This window comes from Eschrichtius robustus, chromosome 8 (genome assembly GCF_028021215.1).
Source record: "Eschrichtius robustus isolate mEscRob2 chromosome 8, mEscRob2.pri, whole genome shotgun sequence".
Classification (NCBI taxonomy): Eukaryota; Metazoa; Chordata; class Mammalia; order Artiodactyla; family Eschrichtiidae; genus Eschrichtius; species Eschrichtius robustus.
In genome coordinates, this window is record NC_090831.1 from 62,753,122 (window position 1) to 62,776,545 (window position 23,424).

Here is a 23,424-nt window from a genome sequence, read left to right on the forward strand (position 1 = left end):
AATGCAGTCAGAAAGTACATTCAGCAGTTCCTGTTATTCTTTAAGAAACTTGACTTTGAAGATAGATAAGGCAGTTGCTGCTAAAGATGACGGATATGGGAAGGAATATTTGCAATGTAAACAAATAAATAAATAAATAAAATGGTAGTGACTTGAAATTGTCTGTTACTGGTGTTGAAGTAGGCAGGAGAGTGTTTAATGGTGTAAGAACTTGCAGAAATGGGATCCAGAGTAGAGGTTTAGGAACTAACACCGAGCAACAATGTTGGTGATAAAGATGGCCCAATAAGGGCTACTATATATGATAGGTGCTCTGGAAGGTGTTAGATATTCATTATCATGGTTAACATTTTCAGTAACCCTGTAGGGTCGGTGCAAGAACAGATCTTTTTTCTAAGATCTATGGGAAGAAGGAAAGTATGGCTTACCTGTGGGTAAGCTAATTGTCATCAGGTTTGAATTTAAAATAAATTATTGAAATTCAGAGCAGAGCAATACCTTGGAATAAAGCAATGGAGAAGGGGCTGACATGGTTTAAGGAGCTGTAGTAGGCGGTGATCCCCATTTCCTGATCTTTACTCCCTTCTGTAATTCCCTTCCTTTGAGTGTGGACAGGAACCTAGTGACTTGCTTCTAAAGAATATCACAGAAGTGATGGGGTGTTAGTTTCAAGATTAAGTGGCAAAAAGACAGGGGTCCTCTGTCTTGTTCTCTGTCAGATTGCTTGCCCAGCCAGAGGAAGTGGCCAGTATTTACTAGCAGCCTATGGCCAGCGCTTGGCTTCACTGACTTAAACCTCCACTAGAGTGTAATGCTGTTTTTCTCAATAATATAAAAACAAAATCAGTTACCAGATTGTGAAATTTCATTTTGAATACACAAACCTAAGTTGTAAAGTATATATGCATTTATATTCACTGTCTAAAGTGTAACTGCTATTTGGCTACTTTTATTTAGAATTATGAGAAACTTGTGTGAAATCTACCTGCTTATCCCTTTTTATATCCTATTGGTAAAGACAATTCTGTATGCAGTTTTAGTGAAGATATATTTAGCATATTTCTCACTCCACAGATTCAGAACTTTGAATCAGCTAATCTGATGGCTTAAAACTATATGTTTGTTCCCTTGTTAGCTGCAAACCCAGATAAGAAAAGATGCTCTTCTGAGTTTAAAGAGGACTGCTTTTTAGTACATAGGCAGATTGTGTTTTCTCTCTTAGCTTTTAACTTAGCTTTAGATAGAATACATTTAAATGTATCTTTCTATCCATCCATCCATCCATATATCCATCCATCCATCCATTCTTCCATATATGTTCAACATATACTTAGCTCTTGAAATTCAACTAAATTCAATGCACTTAAAAACGAACAAGTCCTCCTTTACAGTCATCTCTGTACCACCACCATCCGTAAGAGAAGAAAAATGATATTTTTATGGTAAAGCATGCATCTTAATATTATGTATCAAATATTATTTAAGCTCTGTGATTATTGGGAATTTTCCGTCAAAGATAAACACTAGTGAACTTTCTTTCCCCTCTTCCTCCCTTTTTATACCTGCCAAATACAAGCAAATACTAAAAGTTACATTACAGACATGTTCCTGAATCAAAGATTGATAGGAAAGTAAAGATAGATACTTTTTAAGCAAGTGAGAAAGATTGCTATTCAAATTCTGGTAGCATTGAAAATAACATTCACATAAATTGTTTAAACAGGGAAATATATTGAACAAACGCACATTTATATTCAAAAACAATCAGAGGAACTAATTTGTTAAGCTGATTTAAATTTCATCAGTTTTTTACTTGAGGGATTAAAACATACTGAAAAAGCCATAATGATCAGTTTTACTGGAGGAAAAAATAGATATTTCCCATGTTCAACATCTCTAAAAAACTGCACAGTTACCTATGCAAAGAGGTTTCTCAGTAAGTGGATTTACAAGGAGCCTCAGTGAGAGGATGGATACTCCTGGTAACTTTTGACATAGCATGGGAAATTTAAGGCAAATGATGCTAAAAATACGCTACAATAGTACCTAGTCTCTGCTCCTATAATAAAATGATCACGGCAGTTCTTCCTTACCATCAAAGCAGATGGCTGTAATGATTTTTCAAGCCATCGTTAATTCATTTGCAAACAACAGAGATCGTTCGGCAAATGTGTACTGAGAATAAGATGTCACTCTGTTCATAAATGCTCCTAAAGTTTGTTTTGTCCTATCATTACTGGAAAATGGTGTTTACCTAAGTTAAATTATTTGTGTGAACCATCCCTGTGACAGCGCTGCAGTTATAATAAATGACCTGTAACGTGAAAATGAACTTCACCTGGGTAAAGTGGTGGTGGTAGTGAAATTGACCTCATGGAGTAAGTGAGCACATCTGTGTCTTTTTTTTTTTCTTTCATAATTGAGATTTTATTGGTTGTTTTGAGGATCAGTACACAGACATTTCAATTTGTACACAATTCTCAACATACGTACCAAAAACCTAAAAAATCATGTAGTTGTGATTCCTTTCTGAACAGTTATTCCAGTGACTTTCCAGCTTAAAATTTGGGGGCAAATTTTCCTTCGCAGGATATCAAGTACCAATATCTTCAAATATTGATATGCTGTTACATCGTAAGTCCCACTAATTCACAATTTAATATCATATACACTACATACTCAAATTGTCAGTCGTTCACAGCACATTAACAGTTACGAGAAGAACTGGACTACCACGACCAAAGTTGTTACAGAGTGCACAAAATTCTGCCCAGGAGAGCCAAGATCAAGGGGTGAGTGGTTTGCTTTAGGAAACAATTCTACCAAAAACAACGTGGGAAGAGAAGTAATTTAAAGTGTTTAAGACATTAAATGCACAACTGACTCCAAACTGCCATTTAGTATGCTTTGTATTATAGGATATAAAAGCTACCCTCCATCTGTGGAATGTTAAGCTGACACCCAAGACAATCAAAGCCTCCCATATTCAATATCCCACTATTTTCTGGTTGTACCAAAAAATAAACAACCAGCAAATGATTTCACCTCTTAAAAAAAAGCATTTACACTTAAAAAATGGGATGAGGTGGGATTCCTTCCTTTTTAAAAATGTTTCTAGAGCTACTAAAAAACTTGCATTTACAAAATAGTTGATAAAAATATTCCTCTGGATTGTACAAGAAGGGAAACAGGGGCCACTGATAGGACCAGGTGTGTGATATTAATCAGACTTGGCTTCTTTCTCTCCTGCTTCATCAGCAGCTGGGCTCTCCTCATTTTTAGTTTCTCCATTTTCTGCAGGTAAGTCGTCTTTAGTCTCTTGGTTAGCCACTTCAGCCTGTTTTCCCTTTGCTCCCCTTTTCCCTTTTGTTTGCACTTTTTTGTCGGAAGATTTATCCTTTCCTGCCGCCTTTTTTGGCTTCGTTTCCACTTTTGCAGGAGCTGGTTTAGCTGACAACCTCGCCGATCTCCTCTTGGGCTCCTCCTCCGCCGCCCCCTCGGCGGAGCTGACCTTCCTCTCGGGCATCGTGGCGGCGGGGCGGGCGCGTGCCGGGTGCCTGCGGGCCGCGGCGCGCCGAGAGCCTTCGCGAAACTGGGCTGCCTGGCCGCTGCCGCTCCTCCCGCCGCCCGAGCTGCTCTGTGTCCTTTAAATTAAAATTTTATGAAAGAAACATTAGGACCTTTCCTATTTTGAGAATATGTTTACTAGGATATATTTAAGGTATCCTCCATAAGACACAGAAAATACTACATATAATGTTAATAAATCCTGAATTATATATTTTATAATATTATCAGTACAAGTTCTTTGAATAGTTTAAGTATCAAATAAGAGATGATTGAAAACTTCCAGCACATGTCATTCAGAGTAAAGCCAAGTTAGCAGATTTATCAAGGCTTTTGTGACACAGCAATACATTTGTATATGTTGACTGGGCATTTTATTTTTTTTAAGTTGTTTGTCAGCTCTGGTTTTAACCAGAGAGTAAGTCAAAAATAAAGTACATATTGTTGCTTGTTTGCTAATAAAAGCAATCTTCTGCACGTTAATTTGAGTTTTTGAAACTTTTCACAAAACTTTGGGTGGTTTTTATCAATATCTTTATGGCCTCAAGTTAGAAGGTGATTGGAGATTTTAATCTTGTCCATATTATACATTACAGACAGATCTGAGGGAGAAATCTTTCCCAGAACAAGCATTTATCACTTATTGATGTGAGTAATGTTTCCAATTAGGGCACACAAGCCTTGTTTTCTTTCTTAACTGATCTTACTTGGACTAAAATATGCTTCATGATTTGTGATTGATGGTTTGCCAGATAAATCATTTAAAAGGTAGCAAGAATAGACAAAGGTGTTGGGATGCCCCTGACTATAATAAATAACATGAGATATGTGTTAAGAAAACTGTGAAATTAGATATTGGAGAGCATTGATGCTTGGGGTAGAAGATGCTTTGATTCAAGCTGGAATTATAAGTAAAATAAAGTTGTATTCTGAATTGCTTAGACCAAGGAAAGTTACAGGTGGTATTGGTGATGGTCTGTCCTCTTGTTTTCCTGTTGCTCTAATCTAATTATTGTTCACCTAACTTTCACCACCCAGAAAAAGATTTAGTGCTTTTAATAATTATTTTGAATTGAAGCATGTCTATGATCCAAACTTCTAAATAATCTAAACAGGTTATAGCTAATAGTATTAACCTTGGTTTTAATTTAATTTTAATTTTACTTAAAATAAGTAAAGTGTACTCTCCTGGCATATATGCCAAAGCTAAAGAAATCAAAATAACTGCTCAAATAACCCTTGTAACATCTCAACATCCATATCTACTTTGAGAAATGTTTTACTTTTGTTGCTGGTCCGTCCCTCTTCTCTTAAGGAGGGTCTCTTTAGGAAGTAAAGTATTATTTTACTAGCTGAGTTTACAAAAAAACTTTTCCTAACAGTGTGTCCTCCTTAAAGAAAAGTATCTGATTTTATTTAAAACAAATCATAGAAAACAAGTGTTTCTACCTGTGAATTTTGACAAGTTATATTGATCATAAATAGAATTTGGAAGTAATAGTTGTTCAGATGGAGGAATCAGTTGTTACTTCACTGAGTGAGATTCTCTGTAAGAAATCTCCCTGTAGTCTAAATAACTTAGCAGGAGAATATGTTTTCTTTGGGCTTGTTTTCTAACTTTTATGGTTAATTAGTTCATTCAAAAATATATATCAAACCCTTTATATGTGCCAGGCGTTGTTCTAGGTGCTGGGAAGAAAATGCCGAAGAAGACAGTGTCCGAAAGAAACGTAGCTCCATCCTTTTTGGTCCGCAAAATTTTTATACCATCACTTAACTTGTAAAGGTGTGTCAGTTTTTGCAATTTATCAACCCCCTTTATGTAGCCTAGCAAGTGAGGGATGACCTGCCAGGTTCAAATGCTGTATGTACCCAACACTGATTGTTTAATGCCAGGATTGTCAAGAGTGTGATGTATGGAAATTCTATGCTTTAAAAATGTGTTATCATACTTCAGCTAAAGAGAAAACAACCCTACAGAGAGAGAAAACTAGGAAAATGTTTAAAAGAGCGAAAAGAATTCATCAGTATCAATTTAATATCACGTTGTGATGCTGGACCAATATTTTTAAATCTTGACTTTAACACCCATAATGAAGATTGTAGTTAGTACCTAGGAGGTAATACTAGGTAACCTGAGCTCTTAGGATTAAGGTTTCCCTCTGAGAATGAAATTAGACACAATCATCATGAAACAACTGAGATCAGTCAGCTATAGAAATAGCTGGACTAAAGCCGTAATCTGTGACTAAGGAGTCTAGAAACAACTAACAACAAATTTCATGACTAAGTTCTTGGGTGGCTGCCTTAGCATGGCTAAAGCTGTTACATACTCGGTTTTGTTTGATCCTATCTGTAAAAGAAAAAAATAAGTATGTTATAAGAAAACTTAAAAAAGCCCAGCAAAATCTCTGGTAGTTTTGAATGTCCTCACCTTGGCCTGAATGTGCCATCGTGTTTCTTTTTTCTTGCTTACCAAGGAGTTGCCTGGTTATTAATTTAACTTTTATACCTATGTTAAGACAGGCTGTGATCCCATCTTGACCACATCTCTGATAAGGGTACTCTAATATCTTTGGAGGCTGGACTAACAGTAAGTTACGAATTGGACCTGGTCTAAGACAGGAAGTTGTGGCCTTTGGTCAAAGTGGAGAGAGGATGACCTGTCTAGGCTTCCAACAGGATGTATCTGTGGACCACGTTCAGTTTATAATCCCTGATGGATACTCTTACACTGAGACAAGAATCTGTTGAGAATCACATGGTTAAAGGAGACTTTTAAGATTTCCCTTTTTTTTCTTTATAAATAAAGGCAAAATTTATCTGGTGATCAAAGTGTATGTATATCTGTCTATATACACAGATACATATGGACTCACACATGCATATACATATTCATATCTACATATATCATATCTCATATATGTGAGTACAAGTATATATGTGTGAGTACACATATATGTATATATACACATGTACATATATACATACATACATGTGTATATATGTATATATATTTATATATTCCTTGGGTAACAACTCTTTTTAAAAAAAAGAGGATCATAGTTTACTCTTCTATCCTAGAGGTGATACTGTTTTTTATTTTCTGTCTGAATTTTCATCAAATCAGTTGCTCAAGATAGTTCCTCAAGCAGGGAATTTTGTGCTTGTCAACTTGTTCAGGAGATCTTGTACTTTAAAGGCTGTAAAATATTTTAGGGCAATTTGTGATTTCATTTCAAAAGTACCCTGAATGTGGAACAGAAGCTTAGCTTCCTCAGCTCTGAGAGAGCTCATTGATAATGGTCGGGGAGTATGCATACTGTTTAGGTCAAGCAAATTCCCCTAAAGAAGCCCTGGGCAAAGCTTTTTGGGGGCAAGATAAAGCCTTTAGTAATTGCGAGGAATATGGATCTTGTGATTGTCTCATATTCCCCTCTCATCATCCCCCTGTGTAGGAGTAAAGAGTGGGGGGTGGGTGGAAGGCACCCTGACCCCATCCCACCTGCAGCTGTGCCCTCATTGACCCCATCATGAAAATCTCCTCCCTCCTGCTATGCTGATTGTTTCAGAGAGCTGCGCCTTAAGCCTAGCTTTCCATGCTATTCCTGTGTCAATTAAGTTGGTTTAGGAATGGGTGAGCCTGGCCCAGGAAACATGGGTGGACGTTAAGCCACTGGGGAGAGAGCTCCTCACCTTTCTAGGCGAGCTGGCTGCAGCCTGCAGCAACTGTCTTTCTGGATGGTGTGGTTTGTGGATATGGATCTTAAAACTGTGGCAGCATTTGAGACCAGCTCAGAACGAACCTGATGCTAGGAAGTTGATGCAGAAATGGGGAAGAGGAAGTGTCTTAATGATATCCTTGAGCTGCTGAGTCAACCCCAGATCTGAAGCCCTATCTACCTCTGCATCATCCACATATATACACTAATAGATTCTCTTTTTTGCTTAAGTCAGTTTGACTTTTATTTTCTGTTTCTTATTTTATAGAGTTTTTTGTGAGGTGAGGACAGGTTTCCAAACACAGTATGGTCCTCTCCCCCCCTTTTTTAGACTCAGATGTGCACAGATTGCTTTGCAGTCATTGAACCTGTGCCCAAATACCCTTTCCTGCGGCTCAGCTTTGGCGAAGGAAGGTGATCCTTGCTCTCTGCCATTAGCTTAACATTGTAGAACGGTGAAGGGGATTACATTTTTAAGCTGGAAAAAGAAGTGAACATTATTATTATTTGTCGATTATATGTCAGTGAAGCTGAAATGTAAAAAAAAGTGGACATTATGAGGTACTTCTACTTCTGGAAAAACGGTTATAAAATACACAATACAAGTGACGCCTGTACACCAGTAATTTACACCAAGGGCTGTTTGAAAATCACTCACAGAGCTACGCTTTGGTAAAGAGGCAGATTCCCTACCACACAATGACTTTTGTCTCACCTTGAATAGAAACTATTAATTCCTATTTCTTTGTGATTCTTTGAAGTACATCATTCTTATTACAGGGAATGTCATGAAGAAAAGGCAGCAAGCCTCTGCATGAAGAGCTGTGAAATTCATTCGTGAGTAACAGCAATCAGCTCGTTTATCTGACACAGTGCCCACAAAAATGGTACAAGGGTACAAGATCCAGGGAAAACTAGAAAAAATCTAAAACAGCCCCAGAGGAGATGTGCCTTCCAACATAGTGTGGTGAAAGAGGTCTGAATGGTGCGTCTGGCACAGTGACACCAGCGATGGTTTGAGTGAGGATAATTCAGCCTGAGTTTTCATGTCTGGTGCCAGAAAAGCAGCTGGCATCGTGGAGGGAGTCTTCTCCAATGAAGGAGGAGAGGAGATACGGTGGCATTTAGCACAGAAAGGTCTTGGTTTGCAGTTTCACTATGGAATGAATGCGATGTGGCACCAGCATGCTGTCTGGCACCCAAGTGTTGGCTTCCAATTTAAAACAGCTCTTTGTGTCCCTGTAAACAGGGAATTTCAGTGAGAAAAGCCAGAGCAACTAGAGCGGAATAGAAGCTTAAGAGAGGCAATACGATCATACAGCTGATGTTTCATGGCCTAACATGTGAAAAACCTTACAAGAGATAAACAGATTAACTTGAACACGTATTACAAATCACATTCTGCTGTTGGGAAAACCATGGTAGTGTCTCCTATCTGACTGTACACCATAGTGGCTCTTTGGGAACCATGGTCTCTGACCAGCTTTCAGGTGATTGTTCTATCTTTTTCTATGCTGGGCTCTGCCTTGCCACACTCTCTCACAATGGCAACAGTTTCAGGTATAGAAGAGAACTCTCTATTTATAGGCCAGAAATGGAGTTTTAAAAGCTCATTGCAGAATGTTTATAAGTCCAGGATATATACACTGAAACAATGAAGACAAACAAAGGCCAGGAAAAAAAATAGGGTTTAGAAGTACAAGCTAAACCCTTCGTGAATGTAGGCTACCTTTAAATAGAAAAGACATCAATTATCCTTCTAAGGATGAGACTTCTTTGTATATTATACTTTTACCTTTTTTCATTCTTATTTTTTAAGAAATCTGTTCTCTCTGGATGATTTCTTGTTCTTAGACATTACATATCCCTTTCCCACTGTTGTCTTCAACAGGCTCATTCTAGAAGTTAATTTTGTTGATGAATATGCCATCTTTCAGGGACCTTGGAGCCACCGTCTTGTTACTGAGAAGATGCCAATTCAAATTTAGTGATTTATTTCTTTAAAAATAATCAGTAATTTTTACTAACTCAAAAAGGACACTTTTTCTAAAACACACAGAAGAGAACATTTTTTCAGTGACAGTATCTGGCCCTGAAACAGTTAGACTGGAGAGGAATAAATATGAAAATAGTTGAATTGATGGAAATAATCAGCTAATTGGGCTTCATGGTACACATCTGAATTGAATTATTATTGAACTGAAATTATTATTTCAACTTTATACATGGGAAAAACTGAGACAGCATTTGAACAAGATTAAATATTTGTGACCGGAGTAAAGGAAACACATATGTATGTGCTTCTATTATGTGTTATGCACTATGAAAACTAAACATGTTGTGTTATTTGATCCTTGTAGCAAACAACTTCTGGAACACAGTGGCTTAACCCAACAGAAGATGTTTCTTGTTTCCATAGCATATTTGACATGGGTCAGTAGGGATGCTTTGCACCAATTCAGGGACCCATACTGCTGGAGGAGCTTTACAAGAGCATTGACATCACAAAAACAGGGACAGAGAACACATTTTTTTGTTGTTCTTGTCATGGTGAGAACATTTAAAGTGTTCTTTCATAGCAACTTTCAAGTATACAATATGGTATTGTTAACTATAGTCACCATGCTGTGCATTAGATAACTGGAACTTATTCATCTTACGACTGATGGTTTATGCCCTTTGACCAGCCTCTTCCCATTTCCCCAACACTCCAGCTCCTGGTAATCATTAATCCATTCTGTTTCTTTGAGTTCAACTTTGTTAGATTGCACATATAAGTGAAATCATGTTGTATTAGTCTTTGTCTGACTTATTTCACTTAACCTGTTTGAAGACTTTTTTATTATAAATGGATGTTGACTTCTGTCCTATGATTTCTCTGCATCTATTGAGATGATAGTATGATTTTTGTCTTTTAGTGTGAAGTATCACATTGACTGATTTTCATTTATTGAACCATCCTTGCATTTCATTGATGAATCCCACTTGACCATTGTGTATAATCCTTTTAATGTGCTGTTGAATTTCATTTTTTAGTATTTTGTTGAGAAATTTTACATATACTTTCATGAGGAATATTAGCCTGTAGTTTTCTTTTCTTGCAGTGTTCTTATCTGGCTTTGGTGTCAGGGTAATGCTGGTATTGTAAAATGAGTTTGGGAGTGTTTCCTCCTCTTCAAATATTTGGAAAAGTCTGAGAAGAATTGGTGTTAATTCTTTTTAAAATTTTGGTAGAATTCACCTCTGAAGTCATCTGATCCTGGGATTTTCTTTGTTGGGAGCTTTTTGATTACAGATTCAGTCTCCTTACTGGTAACTGGTCTGTTCAGATTTTCTATTTCCTCATGATTCAGTGTTGGTAGTTTGTGTATTTTAAAATAGTTTATCCATTTCTTCTAGGTTATCCAATTTGTTGGTATATAATTATTCACAGAAGTCTCTTATGACTCTTTGCATTTCTGTGGTTTCAGGTGTTTTGTCTCCTCTTTCATTTATAATTTTATTTAAATCTTTTCTCCTTTTTTCTGTAGTAGTCTAGCTAAAGGTTTGTCAATTTTGTTTATCTTTTCAAAAAATCAACTCTTAGTGTTTTGATGTTTTCTATTATTTTTCATTTATTTCTGGTCAAATCTTTGTTATGTACTCCTTTCTGCTAACTTTGGCCATTTTGCTGTTGAAGCTCTATTGAATTCTTTGGTTCAATCATATTTTTCAGCTCAATATTTCCATTTGGTTCTTTTTTACGTTTTCTATCTCTTTGAACTTCTCATTTTGTTTTATATTGTTTTTTCTGACTTCATAAATGTTTGTCTGGGCTTTCTTGTAGCTCTCTGAGCATCTTTAGAACAATTATTTTGAATTCTTTGTCAGGAAATTCATGTATTTCCATTTCTTTAGGGTCAGTGACTGGAAGTTTCTTGTGTTTCTTTGACCGTGCCCTGTTTCTCTGATTCTTCACAATCCCAGTAGCCTTGCATAGGTGTCTGCACATTTGAAGAAGCAGTCATCTCTTCTAGACTTTATGAACTAACTACCTTCATCTGTTGGTGGGGGCATGCTGGAGCATGCTGTGGCCACAGTGGTGCAGGGTGTCAAGTTCAAGAGTGTGTGGTGTGTCCATAGCTCAGGCCATAGAGGTCAACAACTGTGTGGTTCTTGGTGAGTTCTCTGGGGGTCCACTTGAGTTCCTGCAAGGGCTGTTGGTGTCCTCAGCAGTGCCCCTCAAGTCCAGCAGCTAGGGACCAGGGCAGGCAGCAGGGGTACCTGGGCCAGCGGTGTGACATACTTGGCTGTGGAGGCCAGCTATAGGTGTCTATGTAGTGACAGGGACCAAATACAGACGCTCACTTGGTGGTGAGGGGCCAGGGTCAGCAGCAAGGGCTGGGCTGGACTGCCTGTGCACTAGCAGCTGTGGGTGCCTTGGCTGTCAGTGCACACTCCTGTTGCACACTCCCGTTGCTGCAGTCTTGCCACAGGGGCAAGTGTGGCAGTGGAGGCCAGTGTTTCACGTTAGGCTGGGGTCATGCAGGTGCATAACTGGAGGGGCTGACCTCAAGCTGATATGGTGGTTGACTTCAGCCATGCGGGTCTAGACTGGTGTCTTACACTGGTGCAGCCAAAGAGCTGCTGGGGGTCCTAGGCCTTGGTAGTGGATGGAGGGGGTGGGGAGGGACTCAGGTGACTGACATCTGCAAATGCAATAACCTGTAGGGTGAAATCTAGTGAAATCTGCAGTGAGTCCATGGCAGCCATTCTGGCCATTGGTTTCTTCAGCGGCAATAGTGGCTGAGGTCTTCTGCAGAGCAGATCATTGGGAACTGTGGTCACGCCTGTAGCCGATACTGGTAGTCCCTGCCATTCATCCTGATTCCTCGCTTTCTGTGTATGTCTCAGCTTTGCCAGTCTCTAGGTGGAATGAAACTGAAGTGGGTTCTGTTTTGAAAGACTGGGGAAACAAGTCACTCACCTCACTCTACTTTTCCAATTCAGGGAAACTCTTTCTAGCTGGGAGTTCCCTCTTAGTGCTGAGCAGTGCCAGCTGGGAGGATGGGATAATGCAGGCAAAATGAAGCTACTCTTCCTTCCCTTTTTGTGTGATTATTTAGAGGATTTTTGTCTTACTGGGTTGCTGAAATTTCTTAGGTGGACTCCCGAGCTCTCCTAGAGCTGTTTTTGTTCATGGATAGCTGTCTAATTGTTGATCTTTTACGCGGAATGGAGGCTGGGGTCTCCTACTCCACCATCTCGGTGAGGTCACTCTCCATTGACTCTTCCATCGTCCATTCAGTCGTGACACATTTCATTCGCTAAATGTGGCCACACCTAACTTAAAAGAGGCAGGGAATTACAATCTTACTGTGTCTTTAGAGGAAAGTCAGACTATATTTGGAAAGTCCTAAAGATTACCACAATATTTATCATCCTGAGAATACAGGAGAGTCAGAGGGCTTAGATAATTTACTAAAAATATCTTACTTGTTCCCGGACTTTTCTCTGCTATTCTGATCACTACATGGTCTCTCACCCCCTAATTATAGATCTGAAGTATGGCTTGGTTCATTTTGGGGTTTAAAAAACACTACAACTAATTGCCATATCAAGTATTTTGTTTAATAAGTGACTTGTAATCAAAGGCTTGAAATGAAAAGAAAAACAAAAATAGTGCATTGTCACTTTTATCATATTATCACTTGTGATCTCTATCCTGACTGTGATTACTTCTAAATTTTCCCGTTTTCTCTGTAAATTCTTACATGCAGGGATTTGAGACTTGGCGATTTTAACTCTTAAAATTTTTATATCTCTGTCATCCTTAGTTGAAAAAATAATGTAAGCAAATTAAAGACAGTCATTGATAAGCCCAAATAAATAGCACCTATAAGGAATTGGAATATAAACAGTTAAAGAGTTGAGAAATTATACTGTGAGAGAAATTCCCAAACTGACAAACAAACAAAGCACATTGTTGCTCTGCATTTAAAGCAAAATTCATGACCCATCTTAACAGGATCTGGGCTGCTTGAAGGGCTCCAACCCCCAGAAGGAAAATCTTCCTCCATTGTACAACTCATATTTCGTCAAGAAAAACAAAGGCCAAGGGAGATTTTATCAGAGAAAAGAATTCTGAGAAATGCAGTTAATTGACTGAGCAACTTACTCATAGTCAGGGGAGAGAGTAAGGGCTCTTCTCATTCTCAGGACAAAGGCTGTGCTTGGATTTTAATTATGATTTTCCTGTGTCCTCTTTCTAGACATTATCAAAGATATCCTGTTTACCCTCCACCATGGTATATTGATTATGTTGAGGACGGTTAAATTAATCATGTATCATGGTTTGTTTATTGGATATCAGGATGTAATAATTGGACAGTTTTGAGTTGTCTCCTGGTGGGATGGAGTGAGACCTTTTTGGGTTGTATATGGGATAGTGGTATCATATAAGGCCAGGCAGTTTTGAATGTTTATTTGGGGAGAGTTGCATGTATAGATGCTGACAATCAAGGAACAGAACATTATAAAAATATATTTCAATTTTGGTCTACTGTTCAGAATCTCTGTGGGAAAAATCCGTTTCCTCTCCTTAGTACATGTGATTTATGTAGACTGGCAATCCCCACTCGTAACTTCCAGCCTAAGGATAAGCAAAAGACCAAGGCTTGTCCAGGGAGAGTGTGCCATCCTCTTACAGAGCAGTTGGTTCAAGAAAGGATATTAATACGAAGCAAATTGATTAGAGTCATCTCTGGAAAATCAGAGGGAACTCTTGCTAATAAAACATGCTCATTTCTATGAAATTGCCAGCAATAAGGACAGTATAGGGCTAGAAATTTGAGTGGCTTTTAAACATTCTGAATATTAAAGTTTCTGAAAAAAAAAAAAGGTTATGGTTTCTACTCTATAAGAGTGTTATGAAGATTAAGTAATGTTTATGTAAACATCAATCTATGGCTTTGCCTAGTTTACAGTAGATATACATTAAATGTTAGGTAAAGCTAAAGTATAAAGATGGAAAGAATGTAGGGATTTCAGGTATCCAAAGAATTATATCTCTGCAAAAATGTTGGCTGTATCGTAGGAGTTGACTCATCTATCAGCTCCAATTATAGCTATATTTGGATAACTTGGTATTGAACTAATCAAAGAGTCACTACAAAAATATTCTCTTCATGACAAATAAAGGGTATGACAAATGCAATAAACTTTGTACATCAATAGAGTGGTATTATATATGCTCATGATGACTCTGGAACCTGCAAGTTTTAGAAGTTGTTCAACACATTTTTAGTGTTAAATGCATTTTATTTCATCCAGATACTTTGATCTTACTTCATCATTAATGGAATACATGCCCTTGTAAATTTGGTATGTGTATAACAAGAAAACCCTATCTCCTTGTATAGTGTCAGTGTTTTTATACATCTTGAAATTTTACTAATAAGACTCATCAGAAGAGTGTTAATATGTTCTATGAAGAGGCACATTGTAAAAAAAAGTAATTCATCTCTATGCTGCCTGTCTTAGCTTGGGCTGCTATAACAAAATACCATAGATTAGGTGACTTAAAGAACAGATATTTATTTCTCATAGTTCTGGAGGCTGGGAAGTCCAAGATCAGGGTTCCAGCATGGTCAGGTTCTGGTGAGAGCCCTCTTTCTGACTTCTGCTGCATGCCTTCTTGGGTCCTCACATGGCTGAAAGAGAGAGCTCTGGTATCTTCCTCCTCTTATAAGGCCACGGAGCCCATCTTGGGGCACCCCCATAATGACCTCATCTCAACCTAATTACTTCCCAATGATCCCATCTCTAAATACCATCACACTGGATAGTAGGGCTTCAATATATAAATTTGGGGGGACACAAACATTCAGTCCATAAAACTACCTTAACTCTATTCCCAGCAGTTTCTTGAATTATTACTCTAATTTCTATTCAGTAAAAAAGATAGGCATCAGATTAGATGCTGGCAGTAATTATCAAGTGCAAAACACCTGCTGTTAAACCAAACTACTGTCTCTACTACATGGGCAATATTTCTGATAACTGAGCTGCTTTTCTTCACTGTTCCCCCAAGAAGGCAAGAGCAAGTCTTTACTTAACCCCAAGAGTGACAGTTTTACATCTGAGTCATGATTTAAATTGTGGTCTCATGGCATAAAGGCTCTCAGCACTAGAGGCACAGTATTACATACTTTCATTTGAATGTTTTCCGGGAAGAGTAGGTGAAGGGTGTTGGAAACCAGAAAATTTGTCAAGTATACATTCATAGGTATTCTATAATTTAAACACAATGGCTGGAATCCAAAGAATGAGCATACTGCCTGTGAGAATTCTCTCCTTTTAACTCTTCGTGCACCTCATGGATTCCACATAAACATTCAAATCGAGAACACTTCACATCTGTGTATAGGCCATCCTCTACCTACTTCAGTCCCATTATGACTAAGGATTAGGACTCAGTTTCTTTTGGTCTCTGTGTTTTGCAAAGTTAGAAATGAAAGCAGAAGAGAGCACATGGACACCCTGAATACCAGGCACCAGATTCTCAAATGTCTCAAACAGAAATCCTTGACTTCCAAATGTGAAAAAAAAGTAGGTTTCTATAAAAAAATTTCGGATGACATGAATGTTTTCATAAGGCCTGATTTTGTGTCAGGCTGTGTAAAACTGGATCCCTCAGCCCAGAAAGAGGACACGATGAGAGAGGGAGAAGAAAGTGAAAGAGATTTAAAAAAAAAAATTCTTTCTTTCTTTTCCATTATGGTTTACTACAGAATGTTGAATATAGTTCCCGGTGCTATACAGTAGGACCTCGTTGTTTGTCCATTCTCTATCTAATAGTTTGCATCTGAAAGAGGTTTTTAATGGATGGTTCTTTTACAGATAATTCTTTTCCTTCCTTTCAGTTTTATCTTTAAGTTTAGCATTTATAGACTTAAATAACAACATTAGGATTCCCTTGAAGATAATCTCCTTTGGATCATCAAAACCACTGGATTCATGAAGACTTAACTAGAAAGATCTGAGTTTAGCCAAAATAAGCATTTTCAAAATCCTTTTTTTTCACTTGAAAAAATTCTTCAGTGGGATGTGTAATTCCACATAGTCTGTAGGGCTTTCATTTTTTTTTTTTTTTTTAATTTATTTATTTTATTTTTGGCTGTGTTGGGTCTTCGTTTCTGTGCGAGGGCTTTCTCTAGTTGTGGCAAGCGGGGGCCACTCTTCATCGTGGTGCGCGGGCCTCTCACTATCGCGGCCTCTCTTGTTGCGGAGCACAGGCTCCAGACACGCAGGCTCAGTAGTTGTGGCTCACGGGCCTAGTTGCTCCGCGGCATGTGGGATCTTCCCAGACCAGGGCTCGAACCCGTGTCCCCTGCATTAGCAGGCAGACTCTCAACCACTGCGCCACCAGGGAAGCCCCGGCTTTCATTTTTAAAATAACTTTTGAGTGGCATATAATAAATATATTTTAAGTAAGTATATATATATAGCTTTGGATTAATACATTATCCAAAAATATAAAATATTTTAATGCTATTTTTAAGAAGAGAAATAATACATAAAAATATAAACCGCAACCGTGTCCATTAAAAATAAAAGCTTTTTATTTTAATTTCATTTAAAGGCCATAATTTAATGAAAAGTAAATTTAACAACCTAAGGGTACATCATATTTGATTTTGTGAATATCTATAAAATATTTTTAATGCATGTTATGAGAAAAAAGTACCATTGTGACCAGATATGTAGAGTTCTTGCCCTTTACTTTAAAGATTAACTGATTTATTTTTTATAATTTTTACATTTTGTTTCTAACTGAATAGATAAGAAATGAGATTTAAGCTGTTATTTGAAAAGTCTGCAAATAACATATTGTATGCAGTGTGATTTTTTATTTCCCATGATGCTAAGCCATATTTAATACTCATTATATTAGCTTATGCTTTTCAAATTGATTTTTGAAGTACTAAACATACACAAGAATTTTGATCTGATGAAGGGAAAATTGAACAAAATTTGCAGAATTATATCATTATGCTCCTAGTTTCCTTATTGCATTTCAACATCAGTGGGCCTTGTGCTTCCTGCCTTTAATGAATGGTTAATTATGGATATAAATTAAACAATATTTGACTGAGAATTTAAAAAAAAAGCAATGTGCTGTTTAAAACTAATGTACTAGCTGAGATTATCAGCTGAGTCAGAAATTAAGACTGAGTCATGAGCCAGCTCACCTAACCGCCTCCAAACACCGAAAATGCCCACTTGAGGACGCATGGAGGGTCTGAAAGTGTTCCTTTATAAAGGAAACATTTCTTAAACAATGACTTTATTTTTTATTTAAAGAATGGAAATTTCAGTAGAGATCAATATTATCTTGAATTTTGGGTACTTTTAGACCTGTGAACCAATGGTTGGGAAAAACTATTCTAATCCAAACTCTTCAGTTTCCCCAGGAAAAAACTGAAGCCCAAAGAGTTGCTGTCTTTGCCAAATGTTTAAAGGTAGTTAGATAAACATCTAAAAGCAACTCATAGGTATTAGCTTTATGTCATTATTATTGGCATTAATATTTTTAGTCATTTAACATTATTGATATTAACATTGAATTTTTATTTCATATTATCTGTATTATTGTTATTCAATCAGGGTAATAAAGAAAATTTAGTTCCTCTCCTTAGGGTAATTAGATTATTGTCATTAATATCAAAATTATAGCAAAATTTGAAATTAAAAGGAAAATTACTAACATTTTCTATTTATGAAGATTAGAATATTGTTTATTTTCTGCTGTGGAACTGTGCTAGGTTTTGCACATAGCCTTTGAATCTTAATTATTTGACTAACTTGTTCCATCCCATATTAAAAAAAAAAAAATCTCAGAATTTCTGGCACTGATTTTTCAAAAATGTATTAGTAATTTGGACTCCAAAGCTAATCTTAACGTATAAAAGAGTGAACTAAGAACTGAGATAATTATTAGTCATGTATCTAACTGCTCAATTCTTTGCACCTAGAAGATCCCAGATTTGGAGAGAGAAGTTCCCATTTTCCATTCTTAGTTTGGTTTGTTTTATTTTATGTGTATCAAAGTCCAACAGAAAAGTGGACATCCCAAACAGAGGGAATTAAATATACAGAATGGGTTACACAGTTGATGAAAGTGCTAGGAAGCCAGAGGGTGGTGGAGAACACAGAGATCAGTACCGGCAGGAGGCTCCTGCCGTCCCTGAAGTGGAGGATCAAGGCACGTGGAATTCAGGAAGCGTGGCAGGACTGCTGGGCCTGTGTGGGGCTATGGAGGACACTTAGCCACACTGAATATGCTGCCCCAGACGGTGAGAGAAGGACAGAGGTAACTGGGCTTCTAAATTCCTTCTGCCCTCCGATTTCCCACTAGTACTTCACCTCGACCCAGCTCAGACAGAAGCACACCCGTTTCCTCTGCCCATCCCCCATCTTCAGCACTGGGAGATGTTGCCAGTGATACAGTGCAGAAATGAGGAAGGCTCTTGGAACTCTGATTTACTTTCTTTTTTTTTTTAAGGACAAGGGAGACAGTGTTACTGACTTCTTCTAGGATCCCAGTGTACCTTCCGAAAAACTTTTTGACACACGTTTAGTCATAATGACTTACTTGAAGAGGTGCCTCCCTCAGTAGGTTGCGACCTTCTTGAGGAGAGAAGCCATCTTTTCATTTTCAGTGCCTGCAGTATCATCTTGTATATACCGTGCACCATGCATACCCAGAGGCATGGAAAATTAATCTGCCAGCTCCCATAATTAAGTGATGCCTGAATGACAGAAGCTAGAAATAGAAGAGAAAATGTCCAAGGTAGCAATGCCTGTGCCTCATAGTTACATACCTTCAAGCATCAAACAGCTCCTTGGAGAGTTTTTGCTAATGTTGCTGCTGCCTTCATATGGAAGGAAGCACTTAATAATCGCAAACCTCTGCATTTGAAGATTGATACTAAACAGAACAATCTCTGTGGGCCATGATCACGCTATGTAGGAAAGCTATTTCACAGACAGACGGACAGACACACACACACACACACACACACACACACACACACACACACACACACACACACACACACACACACACACACAAAACCTTTTTCCTGCATTCTTAATTTTAGATTTGGTTTGATTTTATTGTCTGAGCTATGAGTCAGTAACTGCCTGCTGAATTAACATGGCCTAAGAAAGGGAGCTTCTAAGCTTCTCTGTCCTTGCTCGCTTGCCTAGATTTGACAGGTGGAATGGTGAGGTTATTATTGAAGTGTGTGTTCTGTTGACTATGGCTACTGATTTGGAAGAGCGACAAACACTTTCAAGTCAGATTTCCCACGAAAAGTGTCCCCAGTAGGCTCTGTAAATGTACGTTGGACCATATAGTTTTTCTCCCATGCCTTTGTTTGCTCCACACATGTTTATTCAGTGCCTGCCCATGCCTCATATTATGTGCTGAGAATACAAAGATGAAAAAATGTTTTGCATTTGGTCCTCACGAAGCAGAGGGAGTTCAGAGTCTTGTGGAAAGTGAGCCGCAAAAACAAGTGTTTAAATGGACACTATACAATCTTTTCTAACATAGATGTACGTAAAAGGTGAACTAGAGGGGTTGGTGAAGACATCACACAGGAGAATGTGTTTGAGTCAATGGGATGAGACACATAACGAAAAGGCAAAGTGAAGATGTACAAAGACATGGAGGCACGGGAGAGCATGAGATTTTTCAAGGAACTCCAGTTACGGCTTTCATTGGATAAGGGATAGGAGGGGAAGTTGAGGAGATGAGACTGAAGGAGTGAGCTGAAGCAAGGATGAAGTTCTTTATGTGCCAGCTAAGGAGTTGAGAGTTTTATCTTGTAAGTCCTGGTAAGCCACTGAAAGTTTTTGAGCATGGTATAAATATTTCAAAGATTTTTCTGTTAGCAGCAAAAGAAATGTTGTGCAGTGGAGATGAGGTTTAAAAACAGGAAGTCTAATTAGAAATAAATTTTAATAATCAATGAGGAGTCTTTCACTTGAAACTCATTAAACAGATACTATATTAAGAGCAAGCTGGCATGAGACTAGTCACTGGGCATATCCTGAGGACCAAAGTGGTCATGGGCCCTGCCTTTGTGGAATCAGTTCAACGATGATAAAGTATAATGCTGCAAGGGCAACAGTGGAGCTGGAGAGAAAGGGGTAAACACAAGAGAAGCTTGAAGATGGATGAAACTGGACTTTGGGACAACAGTGTGTGGAAAGATAGAGACATCTAGGATGTAGTTATGAGTTGAATTGTGTCCCTCTGCCCACCATCAAATTAATATGTTGAAATCCTAACCTGCAGTACCTCAGAAAGTCATCTTATTTACAAACAGGGTCATGGGATGTAATTAGTTAGAATGAGGTCATACTGGAGTAGAGTGGGCATCTAATCCGATATGATTGGAGTCCTTACAAATAGGAGAAATTTAGACACATGCACGCGGGGAGAATGCCACGTGAATGTGAAGGCAGATGTTGAGGTGATGTGTCTACAAGCCAAGGGTCACCAAAGATTGGCAGCAAACCACCTGAAGCTAGCAGAGAGGCATGGAATAGATTCTCCCTCCCAGCTCCTCAGAAGGAGCCAACCCTGCCAACACTTTGATCTTGGACTTCTAGGCTCCGGAACTGTGAGAGAATAAATTTCTGGGTGGCTTAAACAACCCAGTTTGTGCCATTTTGTTTCAGAGGCCCCAGGAACCTAATATAGATGCTTCTTTGGTTCCCAGCTTGACCGATTTTACTTTATAGTAAGAAACATGATCTGAACTTGACTTCTTCCCATTATGTGTCATCACAGAGGAAGCTTCTTTCTTTTCTGCCTCCCTCCTAAGTTCTGAGACTGCTGCTTTCGTTATTGAACTTTTACTATTCTTGTCAATTGTATTTGAAGTTGAAAATGGACAGAACCATGATTTCTGGTGCTAATATTGATTCCTGTTTCAGACGCTGTGGATTTACTGCATTCTAGCCCTGAATCACTTGCAGAGCTATGCTAAAAATTTGGAAAAAAATTTTAAAAATTCCTTCAGATTGTTCTTTTGGTTAGGCCATGCAGTTCTGGAATTAATGGAAATAAGGTATATTCCCTGCTAATATAGTTATATGAACAACCTATGTGTATAACCTGTCAAGCAACTTGATGGTTTATTGCTTTATAATACTTTAAACTCCACCTTAAAAAAAGGCACCAGAGTCTGTTAGCACTTTTGCTTGATCTTTGCAGAATACTATGAAAATAATAATAAACCTCTAGGTAGAATAAACAATTTGCCTGTGACAATTGCCCAAGTGCCTTCTGGCAAGTCTAGTCCTTTCTGCTCTCTTTAAAGTTGCGAAGTGCGAATTGCTTCGCAGCAGTACTACATTCTGGCCAAAATAGGGGAAAAGTACGAGTTTCACTTTAAAGTTGAGGTTGATGATTGAATCGTCTGAACTTCATCAGTGGTTTTGTGAAATTGGCTCTTTTCTAAGGAAGCAGTTTTTGCCTACAAATCAGATTTTAAACTATTTTCCTGTATTACTGTTCGATAAAAAATAGAATTGGGGAGAAAATATGGTGATGCATAACTTATGGTCACATTTTAGAGGACACATTTGCTTAAAATGTAATGTGTCTTGATAACTACTACCGTTTTCATTCAGAATGTTACACGTCCCCCAAGCAAGCAGTGTGCTGGCCTTCATTTAGTGTATAAACACAAAGCACTTCCTGCTAAAGTGAAGGATGGATAGAAATTGGTCCTCTGTGAGAGTATAATGTGGGCATTAGCCACCCTCCAAGCTCCAGTTTTACCTTGTTTATTGTTCCTTTTCACTGCCATTATTCCTAGGTGTCATTTCTCTTAAGTAGCAGTGTGATCTGACTCCTAAAGTTGGTATCTCTCTGTTTTTCAAAATTCATTTTCTTATAATCAAATGTGCATTAAGCACAGATTCAGAGGTTTGGAAAAATTATAACATAGTACCTGGTCTCTGACAAAAATAACTAGAAATGATGGTTTTGTTTTCTTTTTACTGGTATTTGAGAATCTGCCCAATAATTTTGCCTGATCATAATAATACTGCACATTCACCTCCTATTTAGTCCTGGATCCACTCAAATATGGCTTCTAATTGTTCCTAATTCGTAACTGAGGCCTTTCCTACTGTTTATTTTTTGACTTTATCTGCCGTTATCTGTTGCTGTTGAGCCTTCTGTTACCTATTCCTCGGGCTTTTGTGATCAGGCACTGTCCTGAGTCTTCTATATTGATACTGCTGCTGCTGCTTTGTCTTCTTATTCATCTCCTCTTCCACATCAGTTTCTCATGCTCATTGGAGTGTCTCATCTACTCATAGTTTCATCTTCCAAACTCTATGGTTTTAAACCTCTCCCTAGACTTATATCTCCCACAGCCTACTGGGTACCGTCCAGTGACTCACAGGAAACTTACCTGTAATGTGTCAAAAAGCAAATTTGTCTTTCCCTACCAAATTTCTCTCCTCATCCCATACTTTCTAGCTCCACGAATGGAATCATGGCCAGGAAACTTGCTTAGATATTTGTAAGTAATTTACTCCTCCCCCTTATCCACCATCCATATATAATTAATTATAGATTACTGCTGATTTTTTTTTTTTGACCACACCACACAGCTTGTGGGATCTTAGTTCCCAGACCAGGGATCCCTTGGCAGTGAAAGTGCAGAGTTCTAACCACTGGACCGCTAGGGAATTCCCTGATTAGTGCTGATTTTTATTTATTTATTTATTTATTTTTATATCTTTATTGGTGTATAATTGCTTTACAGTGTTGTGTTAGTTGCTGCTGTATAACAAAGTGAATCAGCTATAAGTATACACATGTCCCCATATCCCCTCCCTCTGGAGCCTCCCTCCCACCCTCCCTATCCCACCCCTCTAGGTCATCACAAAGCATCGAGATGACCTCCCTGTGCTATGCTGCTGCTTCCCACTAGCCATCCGTTTTACATTTGGTAGTGTATATATGTCACTGCTACTGCCTCATTTCGTCCCAGCTTCCCCTTCCCTCCCTGTGACCTCAAGTCCGTTCTCTATGTCTGCATCTTTATTCCTGCCCTGCCAC

The 23,424-nt window shown here is 38.2% G+C and overlaps 1 pseudogene; it reads right to left on the reverse strand.

The window, feature by feature from the left end:
* Positions 1-2,775: 2,775 nt before the first annotated feature.
* Positions 2,776-3,621, reverse strand: LOC137768445 (non-histone chromosomal protein HMG-14 pseudogene; annotated as a pseudogene).
* Positions 3,622-23,424: the final 19,803 nt, after the last annotated feature.